The sequence below is a fragment of the Danio rerio genome, chromosome 22 (assembly GCF_049306965.1).
Source record: "Danio rerio strain Tuebingen ecotype United States chromosome 22, GRCz12tu, whole genome shotgun sequence".
Classification (NCBI taxonomy): domain Eukaryota; kingdom Metazoa; phylum Chordata; class Actinopteri; order Cypriniformes; family Danionidae; genus Danio; species Danio rerio.
In genome coordinates this window covers 39,335,746-39,355,701 of record NC_133197.1, presented here as the reverse complement: position 1 = coordinate 39,355,701, position 19,956 = coordinate 39,335,746, and the positions used below count along the sequence as shown (strand labels likewise).

Sequence of the window (19,956 nt, the reverse complement as noted above, 5' to 3'; positions counted from 1 at the left end):
CAGGTTTAATCTGCACTCTCACCTGCAGGAGAAACCCAAGAGCTCACACACTAGCACATATACTTCAAGCCAAAAAGTATTAGTCCTCCTGTGAAATCCGTATTATTTTAGGACATTTTTACAGCATTTACCAAGATCACTTTCCTTCTGGGAAAAGTCTTTTTTTTTTTTTTTTGGCAAGAAGAAAGGTTTATTATTATTATTTGACACTGTTATTAGCACTTTTAATTATTTAATTATCTTTAAACTAAATACCATTACCTTGCAAAATAAGAAAAAAAACTGGGCGACACAGTGCCTCAGTGGTAGCACGATCATCTAACAGCAAGAAGGTCACTGTCCAAACACATCCGCTATGTCGACCAACCATAGTTTTACCAAGATAATTGTCAACCTCAGATCATGAATAAACTAAATTGTCCATAGTGTATGAGTGTGTGTGTGTGAATGTGAGTGTGTATGAGTATTTCCCAGTACTGGATTGAGACTGGCAGGGCATTCATTCCGTAAAAAATATGTTGGAATAGTTGGTGGTTCATTCTGCTGTGTCGACCCCTGATGAATACAGGGACTAAGCTGAAAGAAAGTGAATGAATATTACACTATATTGTTATTTTTTAAAATTATTAAGGGAAAACTAAATGCAAACTTCATAGCCCTGTGTGAAAAAGTATTTGCCCTCCTGCTAAAACACAACTTAAGTCTGGTTTATTATGCTTCAGGTCAATTTCTCAAGTCACATTTTGCTATTTTTAATGACTATTTTTTTCATGCTAAGGTTGAAATGAATTCTGAACTCTCTCTCTCTCTCTCTCTCTCTCTCTCTCTCTGTATATATATATATATATATATATATATATATATATATATATATATATATATATATATATATATATATATATATATATAATTGTGTCTGTGTGTACGTAAAAAAACAGTGGTGTGAAAAAGTATATGCCCCTTTACTGAACTTATTTTTTTCTGCATATTTGTCATATTTAAATGTTTCAGATCATCAAACAAAGTGTAATATTGGTCAAAGGTGTAATTTAGATTATTATTATTATTAATTTACTATTGTTATTTCCTGTGGGTGCTCTGGTTTCCCAAAGACGTGGTACAAGTGAATTGGGTAGGCTAAATTGTAGGGGTGCACCGATATCACTTTTTACAAGAGAGAGAAAGAGAATGTGAGCGCACCAAAAGCAAGATCATATCGTTATAAATATTCCATTAATGATACTTATCGAAATATTTATACATTTACATGGTGTTTATTGAGATTGTGTGATCTGTATAGGCTTTCTGATCTTTACAGAAGATGTAAACTGACGCGTGAGCGGTGATCGCAGGGATGTTCAGCTCTGACAAGGCGCTTTTATTTAGCCTGTAGTCTTTAGATTTTTTACATAATGTTGCATTACTTTAAATTTCTTTCCTTTTTTATTGATAGTTAATATATAAAAGTATTTGAAAAAGTATTTGCCCCCCTGCTAAAACATAACCTAATTCTGGTTTATTACGCTTCAGTTAAATTTCTCAAGCCAACCTTATAGCAAAAAAATAGCAAAATTTTTAATGACTATTTTTTTCCTGCCAAGGTTGAAATTAATTCTAAACTCTCTTTCTTTCTCTCTCTCTCTCTCTCTCTCTCTCTCTCTCTCTCTCTCTCTCTATATATATATATATATATATATATATATATATATATATATATATATATATTGTGTCTGTTTGTTTGTTTCGTTTGTTTGATAGATTGTTTGTTTGTTTGGTTTATTGTTTGATTGTTTGTTTGTTGGTCTATTTTCAAAATAGTTTACCTTTTGCCACCTGTGAGGATTAATACTGAATGTTCCTTTACTTTAAATTTCTTTCCTTTTTTAGTGATAGTTAATATATAAAATGAGTGCTAGCTTGTTTAGCTGTGATTATAATGCAAGGATCATATTTCATATTCAGTTTTCAACAGATACTCGATCTCGTATCAATTCATATTCAACAGATACTCGATCTCGTATCGGTGCATCTATCTATCTATCTATCTATCTATCTATCTATCTATCTATCTATCTATCTATCTATCTATCTATCTATCTATCTATCTATCTATCTATCTATCTACCCATCCATCCATACATCCATCCATCCTTTATCTATCTATCTATCCATCCATCCATCCATCCATCCATCCATCCATCCTCTATCTATCTATCTATCTATCTATCTATCTATCTATCTATCTATCTATCTATCTATCTATCTATCTATCTATCTATCTATCTATCTATCTATCTATCTATCTATCTATCCACCCATCCATCCATACATCCATCCATCCTTTATCTATCCATCCATCCATCCATCCATCCATCCATCCATCCATCCATCCATCCATCCATCCATCCATCCTCTATCTATCTATCTATCTATCTATCTATCTATCTATCTATCTATCTATCTATCTATCTATCTATCTATCTATCTATCTATCTATCTATCTATCTATCTACCCATCCATCCATCCATCCTCTCTATCTATCTATCTATCCATCCATCCATCCATCCATCCATCCATCCTTCTATCTATCTATCTATCTATCTATCTATCTATCTATCTATCTATCTATCTATCTATCTATCTATCTATCTATCTATCTATCTATCTATCTATCTATCTATCTATACTTTTGCAACAGTTTTAAACTAAATAAACTATTACCAACAGGCTTTCTCAAGCCAGCCTCAAAATTTGTCTCGACGGACTTTTACTACACTTGAGTTTCCACACTTCTCTATTTTCGTGGCCTATTTTATTTCATGGCAAGGTTGACATCTGTGTGGAACTGTAAAATCTGACGATGCTCTGAAATGTATTTCCCATTTTCACATCCTTTTTATTGTCCGGGCATGTAAAAACCTGCCAGTTGTGCACCTGTTGATTGGGTTTTAGCCCAAAATCTCAGACGGCAAACATCACGAGCAAAAACATGCACGCTCTATTCTTACTGTAATGAATTTCCTGCTGCTATTTACAGTTGCATGTTTCGTTTATTATCATCCGTGTCCTTGAGCAGCACACGACCAAAAAAAAACGTGAAAAACCTCGACCGCACAATAACACCTCAATCAACCATCGATCAACTTTGTCACTTGCAAACTGTCAAAACAGGAAGACGACAGATCCTTTTCACACGCCTGCATTCATTGACCACATTGTTGCGTTGACTTTAATATCTGTCCAAACGCCTCATTCCTCTGTCAGTCAGGGAATTCACTCGTGCACAATTAAAAGATTAGGCTGCGTGCCAGAGCGGGCAGCACAGGGTGACGGCGGATGAATCACACACACCGTCCGCCCTGAGGATGTTTGTTATCCGCATCCAGAGCTGTTCAAAGGACGCAGATGAGAGAACTTTGAGTTTCAGCCATTACAGTTAATCCGCGTGTTCAGTCAGACTCACGCACCGCCGCCCACAGCCTCGAATGACATCACAAGGAAGCCACGCCCCATCATAAGCCACACCCCTTACCTCTGCTTTATTAAGGAACACCTGTTGAGTTTTTTCTGCTACTCTTACAAAAATTAACCATAATTTTAATAATTGTTTTATTGTTTTAGAACCACATTTTAATACAAGCCCAAATCAGAAAAAGGTTGGGACAGTATAAAAATGCAAATAAAAAATCATTTCATTTTAATAAATTAAAAATTTGCCACATATTTGCCATGTTTTTTTTTTATTTCACTGATTTTTTTTGTTAGAATTATATCTTAATTAAATAAAAATAATAAATCCAAAATTATACAGTATATAGAATTTTTATTCTAAAATAATAGTAATAATAAAAGTAGTAGTAGTAATAATAATAATAATAATAATAATAATCATTTTAATTAGTTGTGCCACCAATGAACTACTGAAAACATGTTTATTTATTTATTTATTTATTTATTTATTTATTTATTTATTTATTTATTTATTTATTTATTTATTTATTTATTTATGTATAATTATGTTTAATAGTGTCCAATAAATATACACATTTAAATGCACACATTTAATTAATTAATTAATTAATTAATTAATTAATTAATTAATTAATTAATTAATTAATAAATAATAATAATGATGATGATGATAATCATAACAACAACAACAACAATAATAATAATCATAACAATAGTATTATTATTATTATTATTAATAATAATAATAATAATAATAATAATAATAATAATAATTTTAATTAGTTGTGCTACCAATGTGCTGCTGAAAACATGTTTGTTTGTTTATTTATTTATTTATTTATTATTTATTATATATTTTATAATTATGTTTAATAGTGTCCAATAAATATACACATTTAAATACACACATTTAATTAATTAATAAATAATAATAATAATAATAATTTAATTAGTTGTGCTACCAATGTGCTACTGAAAACATGTTTATTTATTTATTTGTTTATTTATTTATTTATTTATTTATTTATTTATTTATTTATTTATTATAATTATGTTTAATAGTGTCCAATAAATATACACATTTAAATACACACATTTAATTAATAAATAATAATAATAATAATAATAATAATAATAATAATAATAATAATAATAATAATGACAATCCTAATAAGTTATTATTATTATTTTTTTTTTAAATATTAGCATTTTGTCAGTAATTAGCATTCTAGCCCATGCAGATCGCTGGGGAACTACAAATCTGCCAGCAAAAGAACTACAAGATCCAGTTATGCACCACTCACACACCTGCCTAGATCCTGTCTATCCTGAACACTCACAGCTGAAGCCACTCATGAACATGGCCTATAAAGACAACACACACACACACACACACACACACACACACACACACATACACACACACATATCTATGCTGAGTCTTGTTTAACTGTGTGTGACATTATTACGCGTTTTCCTTACCTTATCTGGCTGTTTTTGACTCTTGCTTTGTTTTGTTTATGTCTGTCTGCTGCCTGCCTTTTGTCAGTCTGCCTGTGCATTGGACTGTGACTCTGGATTTCCTGTATACATGAGTTTTCACCTGTGTTGACTGTTGCTTTGTCAGCGTCCCACTTCACAGTACACATTTATTCTCACAACCCTTTTGTAAATCTCATTAGGTGTGTTCTTTTTCCCTTATACATTTACATTATGTGTTTGCACAGTTGTCTTTCCTTCTAAATAATGTTCCGTCTCTTTGACTGAAAAATATTGGGTTCCTAACAGCGATTGAAAAAATCCACATTGCATGTTTGTAAGCCTATGACTCCACTGCTGATGATGCGATGAGGTCAGTTTTTCCAGATATATCTGTATATTTGAGTCCTGGGCTCCGTCCAGCTCTGCAGATTAGCTCCGCTTGTCCGTCATTATGGTCTGCCGATCACATATTGAAGCCGAGCCTCAATTATTCATTCTGGGATGTATTTTGAAAACTTGAACTGGCCAATCGGTGTCAAATTCAAAATTTGTTCCTCCTGCATTATTGATGTGCTGAAGCTGCAGGGCTGACGAGAGGAAATGAGCAGAGACGCAATGACAACAACACAAAAACATTACTAGCGCTAGACAATATATGATCAAATATAAGATATGAGTCATCTCATATTCTGATAACCATATACAGTTGAAGGCAGAATTATTAGCCCCCTGTATATTTTTTCAGCACATTTCTAAAAATAATAGTTTTAATAACTTATGTTAACTTATTTATTTTCTCTTTGTCATGATGACAATAAATAATATTTGACTAGATATTTTTAAAAATACTAGCATTCAGCTTAAAGTGGCATTTAAAGGCTTAACTAGGTTAATTAGGTCATAATATAGGACTATTTCTGTAAATTCAGTCAGTTTTAGTGGTTTAATTATGAAGAGTTCTGATGCAAAAATAATTTTTATAGGAAAAAATTGTCCTCTAAGATTTGTGTTTTAAGCCTCCTATATGTTATTTCACTGTGAAGACAATAAAAGTAATTTGATTTTTTTTTTTTTGTCATAAGAAAAAAAAATACTGAAGTTACACACAAAAGCCTAAGAAGAATGCTAATTTTAGATAAAAATCTCAGATGGTACTTTTGAAAATCTCAGTTTTTTTTTTTTTTTTACTATTTAAAAACACAAAATCCACTGATTTGAAATAAAATTAAACAAAATTCACTTAAAACAAGACAAAAAATGTCCTTCTTCAAAACAAATATTAATCCTTCAACAAATTACAAAAGATAAACAAATGAACAAAATCTGTCGCTCTAAAACAAAACTAACTCTACAAAACAACAACAAATAAAATCACCAAAAAACACACAAAATCCACTGATTTGAAATAAAATTAAATAAAAATTCACTTTAACAAAATAAAACAAAATAAACTAAACAAAACTCACTTTTCTAAAAACAAAACAAAGCAAAAAAAAAAAATTATTACTAACACACATTCCTAGTATTTGAGTCACATCTCACAATCAATACACTACAGCTATATGGTGTAAATACAGCACTACAACATTCAAAAGAGAGAGATTGACTTAGAAAGTCACTTACCAATTCAATAATGATTTGAACAGCTGCAGCTTGAAATCACGAGTTTTTCTCCTCTAAGGCATTATTGTGTGGTCTCTGTCAAACTGTAGTGAGTTTATTGATCTGCTTATTGATCTGTAGGGAATATTGCATATATATATATATTAGGGGTGTAACGGCTCACAAAAATCAGGGTTCGGTTCGATACGAGACATTGGTGTCACGGTTCGGTATGTTTTCGGTACGATACAGTGAAAAAAGAAAAAAGCCAGAGGATTTATTTTTTAATGTATTAAAAATAACAGCATAAAAGTATGATCCTGTTTTTTTTCTTTTACTTTAAACAGTGATAGAGCTATACTTTCAGGGTTTGTGCTTAGCAGCAAATAAAACAAATCCTTCTTTAGACTCTTTATAAAAAATAAAAACAAATAAAAGAAAAGAACAATTTAGTTTTATATGGAACTCAGTATATATATATATATATATATATATATATATATATATATATATATATATATATATATATATATATATATACCAGCAAATAAATGGTTTGTTGTCAGTGTGTGTTTGAGACACTGTGATTGGCTGCTGAATCATTCTAGAGTTCCATTAAACTCAACACAATCTTGGACTGTACCACAGCATATCAGAAATGCCTTAACAGTTTGAGTAGCTGCACGGTGGCTCAATGGTTAGCACTATGGCCTCGCAACAAAAAAGCCACTGGTTCGAGCCTCGGCTGGGCCATTTGTCATTTCTGTGTGGAGTTTGCATGTTCTCCCCGTGTTAGCGTGCTCCAGTTTCCCCCACAGTCCAAACACACGCGCTATAGGGAAACTGATAACCCAATCTGTCTAGTGTATGAGTGCGAATGAGAGTGTATGGGTGTTTCCCAGTACTGGGATGCAGCTGGATGGGCATACACTGCATTAAACGTATGCCGGAATAGTTGGCGGTTCATTCCACTGTGACTTCCCCTGATGAATCAGGGACTAAGCTGAAGGAAAATGAATGATGAACATTCAAATCTAATTAAACTGAGCAAAGTTTTGGACGCGCTCGAGTGGCTTTACCTTGTGCCTTTTGAGTTGATGTTACTTAAATGACTTAAAATAGATGAAGCGAATACTGAAGAGTTTCCTGACAAACCATTTTCTCATAAAATGAGATGACTAAATATCTCTGGATGCACCTCAGGAAATAAATTGGACGGCCGGTGGCGAGACGGGCATCAGCTGAGAGAAATGAACAGTTGTAATATTAGTATCTGTCATTTCAGTGGACGGGCTTTGTAGTCTACAGAAAACAATGGAGGGTTTTGTTTCAGGGGGGTTGAGTTATTCACCAAAGTACTTTAATATTACTGTGAGGAATTATATTATCTGCAATTCCAGGTTTGCTTTTACAGTCTATTATTATGTTTAAGACCTCTGAGTGATGTGTGTGTGCGGTGTGTGTGTGTGTGTGTGTGTGTTAAATAGTCAAAAAGAGACAATCAAGTCATAGGCAATGCCTCACAGTCTCAACATCACAACAACTTTGTGACTGCAACAAAAAAATGAAGATAAAATGTGCTGATTTATCCCAGAATTTAGTCTAATAACAAAATAACTAATCAATTAACTAAATCATATTTCTATCAAAATGTTTCTACACTGTAAAAAAAAGTTGACTCAACTTAAAATGTTAAGGCAACCAGCTTCAGGACAGTTTGAGTTGACTTAGGTGTAGTACTTAGGTTGAAATCTGAGATAACTCAAATAAATAAATAAATAAAATGAATAAAATAAAACAAATAAATAATTAAATAATGCTAAATACATGTTCATGTAAAACCATAAAGTTGAATAAACAAACAAACAAACAAACAAACAAACAAACAAACAAACAAACAAACAAACAAACAAGAAACAGATAAATAGAATTATTAAATAAAGAAAACTTATTAAAAACATACAAATATTATAAATAAATAAATAAATAAATAAATAAATAAATAAATAAATAAAATGAATCACTATTTTGAATTAATGGATTTGTTTATATATAATTTTTTTTTGCAGTTTTGGAAAAAAATGTCCATTGTGAAATACAAAAAGAGCAAATTGAAAAAATAAAAATATATAATTTAAACACATAAATAAATAAACAAACAAATAAATGATTAATAATTAAATTCATTCATTAATTGATTAATAATTTTATAAATAAATAAATACAATTTCTGCAAAAAAAATCCCATGAAACCATAAAATTGAATAAATCAACAACTAAACAAGAAACTGATGAATAAAATTTTACAAATAAAAGAACACTTAAAAAAGTACAAAATAAGATATAAATATTATCATTAGAAACCCTTTATTGGATTATTCTTTTGAAATATTAATGAATTAAAAAAAAAAATCTGCAGTTTTACAAAATATTTTCTATCAAGAAACAGCAAAAATAAAATATAAAAAATAATCATAAAATAAAAACAAACACTTAAATATTAAAATAAATAAATAAAATGAAAACAAATCAATAAATGAATAAAAATTTAAAAATAAAACAACCACATAAATAAACAAACAAACAAACAAACAAACAAACACACAAACACACACACACACACACAGACAGACACACACACACACACACACACACACACACACACACACACACACACACACACACACACACACACACACACACACACACACGAACGAACGAACAAATAAATAAATAAATAAATAAAAGTAAATAAATACTTACAAACATAGATGATAGATACTGTACATACATACATACAACAAAAACACATACAAATAAACAAACAAACAAACACACACACAAATAATTGAATAAATGAATAAACAAATAAATAAATAAATAAATAAATAAATAAATAAATAAATAAATACATACATACATACATACAGGGTACATACGTACAATGAAAACAAACACAAACAAACAAATATATAAAATAAGTAAATACATAATTAAATAAGCAATCAAACAAATGAACAAACAAAAAAAAATAAATAAAAATAAACAAATAAGCAAATAAATAAATATTCAGCACAAATACTATTGGTGTGTGAGTGTGCCCACTGTTGTGTGCGGTGTTTGTATGTTTATTACCACTCCAAGGACAGTGGTGGTCGTGAGTCACTGGACTTGTTATTTTGGGGGTCGCAAACTGAAAAGTTTGGGAAGCTCTAATTTAGATGACTACAAAAATGAATTGATTGAGCTTAAAAAATGAAGGCAGGAATACAATTCTTACAGTGTATAAGTGAACATGTCATCACCCTTGCGTCCTTGTTTTAGTGTCTGCACCAGACCAGGAATCTAAACTAACATATGGCCTGCTGGAAACATCACAAGATTCCCTGCCTTCTGGAGGGCAACAATATCTTCATCACTTAAAAAAAAAAATAAAAAATTGTATTGAGCGATTCTCTGCTTAGCGGGCACTTGGCCCCTAGAAACAAAAGCCATTTTAGGGGCTTTGACTCCTTCTAAAGAATATTTATTTACAGACCCCCTTTTGTTGGGCCAACTGCTCCCGTAAACACCTCCTCAGCGGGCAAAAGTTGGCTCCACTGGTGCGACTGTCGTGAAACTTTCCAAACAGGTCAAGTAGACTCTAATGCCATGTGCATACAGCGCACTCATTTACTATTCCGGTTATTGGTGTGAGGCTGGCTCGCTTTTCTGGCAGCGTTTGGCCATGCCATCTGCCTGCACGGGGGTAAGTGGGTGAGATAAACTGGTGATTGAGCGCCGGGGTCTGTGTAGCATAAATGGCTGACTGGCACAGGACAACGGGCACAAGGGTCACCCTAACAGATTGGTTCACAATCCCCAGTTTGAGGGGGCATTGCGGGGGGTGGATATTTGATTCATCAATGCTTTCTCTAGCGCTTCTGAATCGATTCTCAAAAGTTTCGAATCGTTTCTTGTTGTATTCCAGTCTAATTTGTTGTACCCCTAACTTCCTTATCTCGCTTACTAGGATGTGTGTCATTGGTGAGGTGTCGACTACTGACAGAGCATCTGAAATGGTTCAATTGGAGTGCACTAAACCCTTAAACACTTGGGAACTACAATGTTTTCTTTACTGAGTCTGAGTCGATTCTCAAATCGATTCTGGTTTCATTCCAGTCTAATTTGAGATTACGCCCTTCACTTGCTAACTTCCTTACATCTTTTTCACTAGGATGTGTGTCATTGATTACATTTTCACTATTGGCGGAGCATCTAAATGGATTTAAATGAAGTGCCCTAAACCCTTAAGAACTTGGGATTTACACTGTTGCGACATTTGATTCATTGATTCATTGTGATTCTGTAGCGATTCACAAAAGTTCAGAATCGATTCTGGCTGCATTTGAATCTATTTTTTGTATGTCCTCCACTTGCTAACTTCCCTACATCTCGTTCACTTGGATGTGTGTCAATGATTAAGTGTCCACTAATGACAGAGCATCTAAAATGGTTAAAATAGAGTGCACTAAACCCTTAAGCACTTGGGAACTACAATGTTTCTTTACTCTAGTGATTCTGAATCAACTCTCAAAAGTACTGAATCGATTCTGGTTGCATTCCAGTCTATTTTGAGATTACGCCCTTCACTTACTAATTTCTTTACATCTTGTTCACTAGGATGTGTGTCATTGATTAAGTTTCCACTATTGGCGGAGCATCTAAACGGATATAAATGGAGTGTCCTAAAGCCTTGAGCAGTTGGGAGCTACACTTTTGTGAAATTTGATTCATTGTGATTCTGTAGCGATTCACAAAAGTTCAGAATCGATTCTGGCTGCATTTGAATCTATTTTTTGTATGTCCTTTACTTGCTAACTTCCCTACATCTCGTATTTGGATGTGTGTCATTGAATAGGTGTGCACTACAGACAGAGCATCTGAAATGGTTAAAATAGAATGCACTAAACCCTTAAGCACTTGGGAACTACAATGTTTTCTTTACTCTAGTGATTCTGAATCAATTCTCAAAAGCACAGAATCGATTCAGGTTGCATTCCAGTCTAATTTAAGATTACACCCTTCACTTGTTAACTTCCTTACATCTTGTTCACTAGGATGTGTTTTATTGATTAAGTGTCCACTATTGGCGGAACATCTGAATGGATTAAAGTGGAGTGTCCTAAAGCCTTGAGCACTTGTGTGACATTTGATTCATTCTAGCGATTCTCAAAAGAATCGATTCTGGCTGCATTTGAATCAATTTTTGGATGCTCTTCACTTGTTAACTTCCTTACATCTCGTTCACTTGAATGTGTGATATTGATAAAGTGTCCACTATTGACTGAGCATCTGAATTGGTTAAAATGGAGTGCACTTACTTCTTAAGCACTTGGGAACTACAATGTTTTCTTTACTGTAGTGATTCTGAGTCAATTCTCAAAAGTTCTGACTTGATTCAGGTTGCATTCCAGTATAATTTTAGATTATGACCTTCACTTGCTAACATCTTTACATCTTGTTCACTAAAATGTGTGTCATTGATTAAGTGTCCACTATTGGTGGAGCATCTGAATGGGTTTTAGTGCCCTAAACCCTGATGCATTGTGATTCTTTCTTCAGCGATTCTCAAAAGTTCAGAATCGATTCTGGCTGCTGTTTTTGTATGCTCTTCATTTGCTAACTTGCCTATATCTTGTTCACTTGGATGTGTGTCATTGATAAAGTGGTTATGGTATCTTTAATGCAATTCAGGCAACCACAGCTGTTGTTCTTTTACCCCAAAAATTACAGCATACACTTTGCTTTATTATTGAAAGGGCAAGACTTGAGTTGTCATTTAGGATCATTTGGCATCTTCCAAAGAAAAATGCTTTGATTAGATCGCACAGTTACAGTACAGAACCTCTCTTGGGGTCACTTGTCAGCGCAATTGGAATTGGGAGCGTCCATTGAGCGTTCTGTTGACATGAAGGCCGTGGCGAGTCTTGCAGCTGTTACTTTGTTCTTGACGGGACGGAAAGAAAAAAGGAGCAGCAGGCCTCGTCTCAAGAACATTAGCCCAAAGCGAATAAATCAAGCAAGCCACACAATAACACTGGCCATTAATGTCACCAGCGGCGCTTCCTTGCAGTCTCAAAACGCAAATTTCTGAGAACCCAGCAGTCGAAACATATGTTTGTTCAGATGCATCGGTGATAATCAGCGCTTAATGTATTAATATACCTCTAAATAACTTTCAAAATCCACTTTACCTGGCTGATATGTCGTCATCCGATATCCAGACGGAGTTGCAGAAAAACGGCTTACATAAGAACCTGGCTTTAATGTCGGATGATTTGTGTGTGTAAATACCCAAATACGTTGGGTTTAGGTGTTGAAGGTGCTGCAGATAAGAGGGATTTCTGCAATCTCTGGATTAGATCCTGCATGAGGGACGCTGCCAGCTTTTGCTCTTTGATGTGGGACGCCTGACTCGAGTGTAGGTTTCTAATGAGACAAGGGCAGAAGTGGGCTCTAATCTTGCACACTTCTTTAGAAATGTGTGTGCGTCTGAGAGAGAGGAGGTGGTGGGGAGCAGCTAAGTGATATCTATATCAGGGTTGTTATTATCGAGGCTTGGGATGATGGTCACTAAGCTAGTAAACAAAGGGGAGGGTTGGTGTGGTCTGGTGTGCGCTTCCAGGTGGGCAAAACTAATGCCGCAAGATTCCTCAGCATCTTCTCAGAAGCACCGGAGAAATCCTCTTTGCTCTTAGTCCTAAAGCACCTGGCAAAGTCGAGGTGGCTTGCAACGGATTGTCTTAATCTGTCCTTTTTGTAAAGAAAAGGGTAAGCCAGGCAGAATGTCAGTCTATATCAGTCAAAAACCAATTGGTTACAAGGATTTTTTTTTTTTTAGGAAGTAGTTGCAACGAACTTTTCTGAAAACCCTTAACATGCTGACACCAAAGCACAGCACAAACGCATACAGCCCAGGTAATTTAATGTGTAATCATATGTGTGATTAATCCCCATGTTATGAGGAGGCCAATGCAATTTTTGTGGCCCATCCAGAGGTCAGATATCTTTTCTGCTGCACTCAGGGCTTTCAAAGAGGCTTAGCGGTATGTAAATGAGAATGCTGTGGCTCTAGAGCGCAGCCAGTTGCATTAGATTAGACGTCAAAAAATTGTTCCCCTATCTGAGTGGCTTAGGCTGGTGGTCGAAAACTCATTACGCCGATCAAATCCAAGACAAGGAGCGAGTCGCTTCTCAGCGTTGCTCAGGTGCTTAAAAACCCCACTATGTACAATTTCATCCCACAGTTCCCCGGCTTATCGGGCAAGTGTGAGCTGTTCGTCAGGTGGACTTGGCCTCGCTAACATTTGCTCGAGTGTCTGAGTTGTCTAAGAAGCCAATTACCCTTGCCATAACAAAATGTGAGAAGGGTTGAGGCTGCTCACGCAGAATGAGCTAGAACTGTACGGTCAGATAACATGCACTTTGTTGACCACACAAACGCCCAATCCTATTTCTAGCCCTCACACTCTGTTTTGTGCATTCACTTGTAGGGGTAGGTAGAAAAGGGAGTGAAGGGGGAAAGTCCAAACCCTATAAAGTGCATACAATCAAAATGTACTCTTAATTTATTTTCTAAAAATGAAGGGCAACGCTTTATTTTGATGGTCCATCGGTGTAGTAGTATGCTGCGTTCACACCTGATGCGGAAGAAGCATCAAGCACAAGTGATTTACATGTTAAAGGGCCATGAAAGCCCCTCGTTTCAGCAGGGTGTTTTCACACCTCTACTTTGGAAAAAGTCAGAAAAGTGGGCGTGTCCAGCTCTGTTTAGGGGGGAGTGTCGGAGGAACTAAAGTGGGAGGGTGTGGGAGTGTCTATTTGGGCACGCGCGAGTTTCAAAATACACGCATAGGAAAAAGTGATGGTGTTTAACCTACATGGACATCTGTAGTCGAATTATTTGCCAAATTATTAAATGTTGGACTTTAACTGCCGTTTGGCTCTTTCATTCAGGGAATTCATTCATGTCCCTCGCGACAAACGAGATATTTGATTCGAAGAGCTGCTCTAAGCGTGTATTTTTCATGCAATGTTTGATACCGCATGGCGAATGAGAGAAAAAACCCTCCACATTTCTCGGAAACTTAGATGCACACGGCAGGTAGAGTCAGAAAGCCGCGTGTGTTATTCCGGACACAAAATGCGGTAAAAACCCTACACGAGGTTAAAGTTTGGTTGTGGTGCTAACATGTTTTCACTCGGTGCAATAGTTAACTTAGTTTGATACGAACAAACTGAATAAACAAAGAGCACTGGTCGCTCACTAACCAAATCTGTAGAGACAGGACAATCACCAGCAACTAGAGCCGCGTCTTTATTAAGAGGAGACTACAAGCGAATCCGGATCTCAGCGTTTGCAGATGAGAACAGCTCTCAGGTAAACAATAATCCTCCTTAGACACGTAAGTTATTGTTGTCGAGCGTCGCGTACACTGTTAATCCACACGTGACTCCAGCTGAGCTCTCACAGAGAGAAAATGAAAACAAAACTGAACTGCAGCAAACTATAAAAGCAACACTTCACGCTTGTTTTGCCAACACAACGTGGCGTCTCTGCCGTCTAAACACGGTGACACTAATGAATATTAATGAAGTTGCACAATAGAGCGCTCTGATTGGTTTGAACCAAGCCTTACTCATGCATTAATGCAGCACACTGTAAGACGTAATAAGACACACTCTGGCACAGACGTCCAGTCTGCACGCTGGAATACAGGCTATTATATCATGGCCGTGACGCAGCTTCAAAAATTAGTTTCAAACCGGAAGTACGAATTTGCTTGAAATAACGCAAAAACAACCAATTTACACTTTTTAGTGAAATATAGGTGTCCTAATAGTGTTTTTAGCAGTGTGGGACACATATACCACTGTCAACAGCTCAACACATGTGTTTTGGTGTTTTGTGACCCTTTAAGTAAATGCAAAGGTGCGAATAGACATCATGCGGCATGAATGGCGCGGCACGAATTCAGCGCAAACTGTTTACAGGTGCAGTAGGTGATCTGCCAAAATGCTAATCGGATAGCATATTAGCTTTGGACGGCAGGGAGGGACTGTGTTTCAAAGCCACGCCTCTTGAAATCATGAGCATGCCCACCGCGACACAACAGCAGACAACCCAGTTCATTCGCCAGTTAGAAGTGTATGTAGTGGTTGGCTGGGCGGCGTGCAGGAGTTTCACTTATTAGCAAGCCACACTTACATGCTGAATATTCAGAGTAGCGATAAACAATATCAGGAGCGCGTCACAGGCTGTCATGGTTCAGAAATGACTCAATATGAATGTAAAAGCAACTTCAGCTCAGCAAGCAGGCTGGGCGAAATAAATCAAACATTGCATGAAAAATACACAGTTACAGAAATTCCTCGAATCAAATATCTCGTTTGTCACGAGGGGCATGAATAAAATCCCTGCTGAAAAATCCAGCTTAAACCAGCCTAGGCTGGTTGGCTGGTTTTAGCTGGTCGGCCAGGCTGGTTTTAGAGGGGTTTTGGCCACTTCCAGGCTGGTTTCCAGCCATTTCCAGCCTGGTCTTAGCTGGTCAGGCTGGGAGATGACCAGCTAAAACCAGCTTGATCAGCCTAGCCAAGCTGGGAGTCCAGCCAAAACCAGCTATATCCAGCTTAAACCAGGCTGGTCAAGCTGGTTTAAGCTGGATTTGGCTAGTCATTTTCCAGCCTGACCAGCTAAGACCAGGCTGGAAATGGCCAAAACCCCTCTAAAACCAGGCTGGTCAACCAGCTAAAACCAGCCTACCAGCCTAGGCTGGTTTAAGCTGGATTTTTCAGCAGGAATTCCTGAATGAAAGTGCCACACTGTAGTTAAAGTCCACCATTTAATAGTTTGTCAAATAAATTGATAACTGATGTCCATGTAAACACAGTCACTGTCTTTCTCCCCTGTGTGTGTGTGTGTGTGTGTGTGTGTGTGTGTTTTGCCTCTGTGTATAATCAGCGCGTGCCCACATCGAAACTCCCATTTTTATGCAAATGTTTATGCACCTTCCCTCTTTCCCTCCTCCGACACTCCCCCCTAAACAGAGCTGGGCACGCCCACTTTCCTGACTTTTTTCAAACTAGAAGGCTGTTTCTCAATTCCAAGAACGCAGAGAACGGACTTGTGTTCTTGTGTAGAGCGGTTTTGCCAGGTGTCCTCGGAAGAACGAACTCAGGAGACCGCAAGGGCAGAGAACGCGTCCTTTGAGAAATGGGATGCTGCGTTCTTCCTGATGGTCACATGACCTTCACGCGTTTTAAATGGAAATTATTTAAACATTACAGCACTCATACAACCATTTATTGCTGTCCCCCTTTTCAAAATATATACTTTGCACAATATAAATAAAACAAATTTTAATACGATTTTCAGCAAACAAACACCCTTAATGTGTTTATTCCTTTATTAAGATGTTCATGTTAATGTTTACTTTCACCGTTTCATTTAGGGAAACTCCTGAGGTAAATAAGTGAAATCTCTGTACTTTAATAATAAATCTAAATAAAATGCTGCGCTTCCCACCTTTAGTCGCAATGACTTCTGGGACTTCCAGAGCGAGTTCGGTGCTCAAGTCTGCATCAGTGCGTCCTCGATATTAAGATCACATCCGGGAAGTTTCACGCGTCCTCCGTACTTGCGGTCTTGAGTATTGGAACTGAACTTAGGCAGCTGATGATGACGTTGCACGAGAACACGAGGACGCAAGATGGCTGAAGAACGCATATTGAGAAACAGCCGAAGTGTGAAAACACCCTGCTGAAACAGAGGGGTTTCATAGCCTTTTAATACACAGAGACATCACTCAGCAAGTTGTAAAGCAGAGTTTCTCAAATCTTGGCCTGGAAGGCAAATGTGCTGCAGATTTTAGCTCCAAACCTGATCAAACTTACTTACTCTGATTTTTCAAATGATTTTGAAGACCCTGATTGGCATGCTCAGGTGATAACGGTTTAAGCTAAACTCTGTAGGAAAGTGGATCTCGTGTGCCAGATTTGAGGGTTCCTCTTGAAGAGTCATTTTCACTTAAAAACTTTCAGTCTCACTTTATTTTGATGGTCCGTTTGTTGAATTTAAGTTACATTGCATTTACATGCCAACTAATTCTCATTAGATTTTAAGTAGACTGTTAGGTTGGGGTTAGGGTTAGTGTAAGTTGACATGCACTCACAGAGTTTCCTTTCAAGAGTTCACACTTAGCTGATGATTAATTATAAAAGTTTGTTTGGCATGCTGTCCCGGGAGAGAGCCCTGAGCTAGAGATCTGCGCGGGACTAAATTTTGAATCCCGCTCCCGCCTGCCAGGTTTTAGCCGGAACCCGATCACTCCCACTTATATTAAGCACTTGATGTCCCGCTGCCCGACCCGCCCCGTTTTCTATCCGCCGCGCCCGATCCCGCTAAAGAGCAGGGGAGAACAAAAACGAAAATCACCCAGTTATACAGTCCAGACAGCCTATAACAAGCTGTCTGTATAAACACACACACACACAGACAAAGCTTTCTCTCTCATTCGCGCGCGCGCTCCCTCTAACACACACTCATAAGCACCAAGCACAAACACAGGCAAAGCTCTATCTCTCGCCTGCGCGCACACGCACGCACGCACGCACACACACACACACACATCTCTCATTCGCGTGTGCGCATACATACACACACACACTGCAACAAACAAGCTAAACACAGCATCGCGCTATTTCATTTACACACATACATACGCGTGCTCACTCGGGAGTCGGGAGCGATATTGCTAGACAGCCCGCTCCCGTCCCAAATTAAACCCGTTACCGACCGCTCCCGTGATTTATTCGGAAATTTATACCCGCGCCGTAGAAATCTGGTCAGGTCCCGCGGCGCCTGCGGGACAGCCGCAGGAATGCAGACCTCTACCCTGAGCTCATGAGATCCTCGAGCCCAGGGCTCCCTCCCGTTGCAAGGCGGGAGGTGAGTTTGAGCTCAGGTAGATCTCGAGAACTCCCCTGCTGTAGCAAGTGAATGCTCTTGAAATTAATTACTAACTATAGGCGTGTCTATGTTGACAATTTGGATTGTTCAATTGACTTAATTGCATGTTTTTAGGCGGTGGGAGGAAACTGGGGAACCCGGGGGAAACCCACGTGAGCACGGGAAGAACTCCACACAGAAATGTCTGCTAGTTTTGGTAAAGCCAGGAACCAGAGACATTCTTGCTGTGAGGCGACAGTGCTAGGCACTGGGCCACTGTGTCACCCGTCTAAGAAGGAGGAGTAGGGGAGGAAGGGGGGACTCTTCAAAACGAAGATAGCAACGGAATAAACCCCAGGGTATTTATAGTAGTTTAGGAGTCATCTGATTGGATAGTAGTGAATTAGATAATGCGGGTCAGCTGCTAGCAATCATAAGCACGTGATCCTCTCGAAATTTGTTTATACATAAACTTCACGTAGTCTGTTGAAGGAGCAGTATCAACAGTTGTTACGCAGGCAGTCTACTAATACTCAAATGAACCATCAAAATAAAGTGTTACCAAACAATCATTTGCTCAAGAAAAAAGGCATTGACATAATTTAGAGAATTAATATAAAAAATCAAATCAGAATCTTTGCAGATAAACCATGGACCTGATTTAAGACCTCCTGGGGGCTCTCGTACCCTTATTGGGGATGCTGATCGTAAGTGTATGTTAGTGTGTAAACAAACACTACTGTTTTCCTGAGTTCTTTGTTACCTTTACAAATAGGTGTAACCTTCACGACTAGAATTTCCTCTTCTGATTGCAAAATCGCTTAGGAGAGAACTGCAAAAACTTGTCCTAAATCAAGGGCTTCATCCTTGGAGGCTTAGGTGAGAGTCTCTTCCTGTTGACGGGCTGGTTGAGCGGGCCGGTGGGCTGAAGAGGAGGGGTGGAGGCAGCGAAGCGTGCAGAGGTGCAGTTCCCTCAGGCAGCTGCACACAGACTCACTGTGGACCACACAGAGAGATGCCAATCTAGTTTCCCTTCCCAATCCCTCCACTGATCTAGGGTTAACGTGAAGATAAATGCACCTTGCGATAACGCACAAGGTTTACGCAGGGGAGGTAATGCTGTCATGTGTTACCCAACAGAGTCATGCTACTTTCAGGAAGAAAAAAAAAAAACATCCCCTGGGAATCATAGCTGCTGGATCAAAGGCCAATCTTTGACATTGGGTCATCTATTCAAGTGTGGGCTGGTTTGGAAAGATGGTACCATTGCAACCGCATCTAAAAATACCCCAGAATGGCAGCATCTTTTAAGGACAGTGCAATCGGAAGGTACTTGGAGTTACACAGGCTGTAGCAAAGCCACACGTGGGCTGAAATTAATCTTTGCGGCCACAAAAAAAAAAACGTTAGC

The 19,956-nt window shown here is 37.3% G+C and overlaps 1 long non-coding RNA gene across 1 annotated transcript in view; it reads right to left on the bottom strand.

The window, feature by feature from the left end:
• Positions 1–6,028: 6,028 nt before the first annotated feature.
• LOC141380263 (uncharacterized) overlaps positions 6,029–19,956 on the bottom strand; it is a 122,530-nt gene continuing 108,602 nt past the window's right edge. Inside the window, exon 3 of the long non-coding RNA XR_012397974.1 lies at positions 6,029–6,691. This is a non-coding gene — a long non-coding RNA (uncharacterized lncRNA). The remainder of the gene's footprint in view (positions 6,692–19,956) is intronic.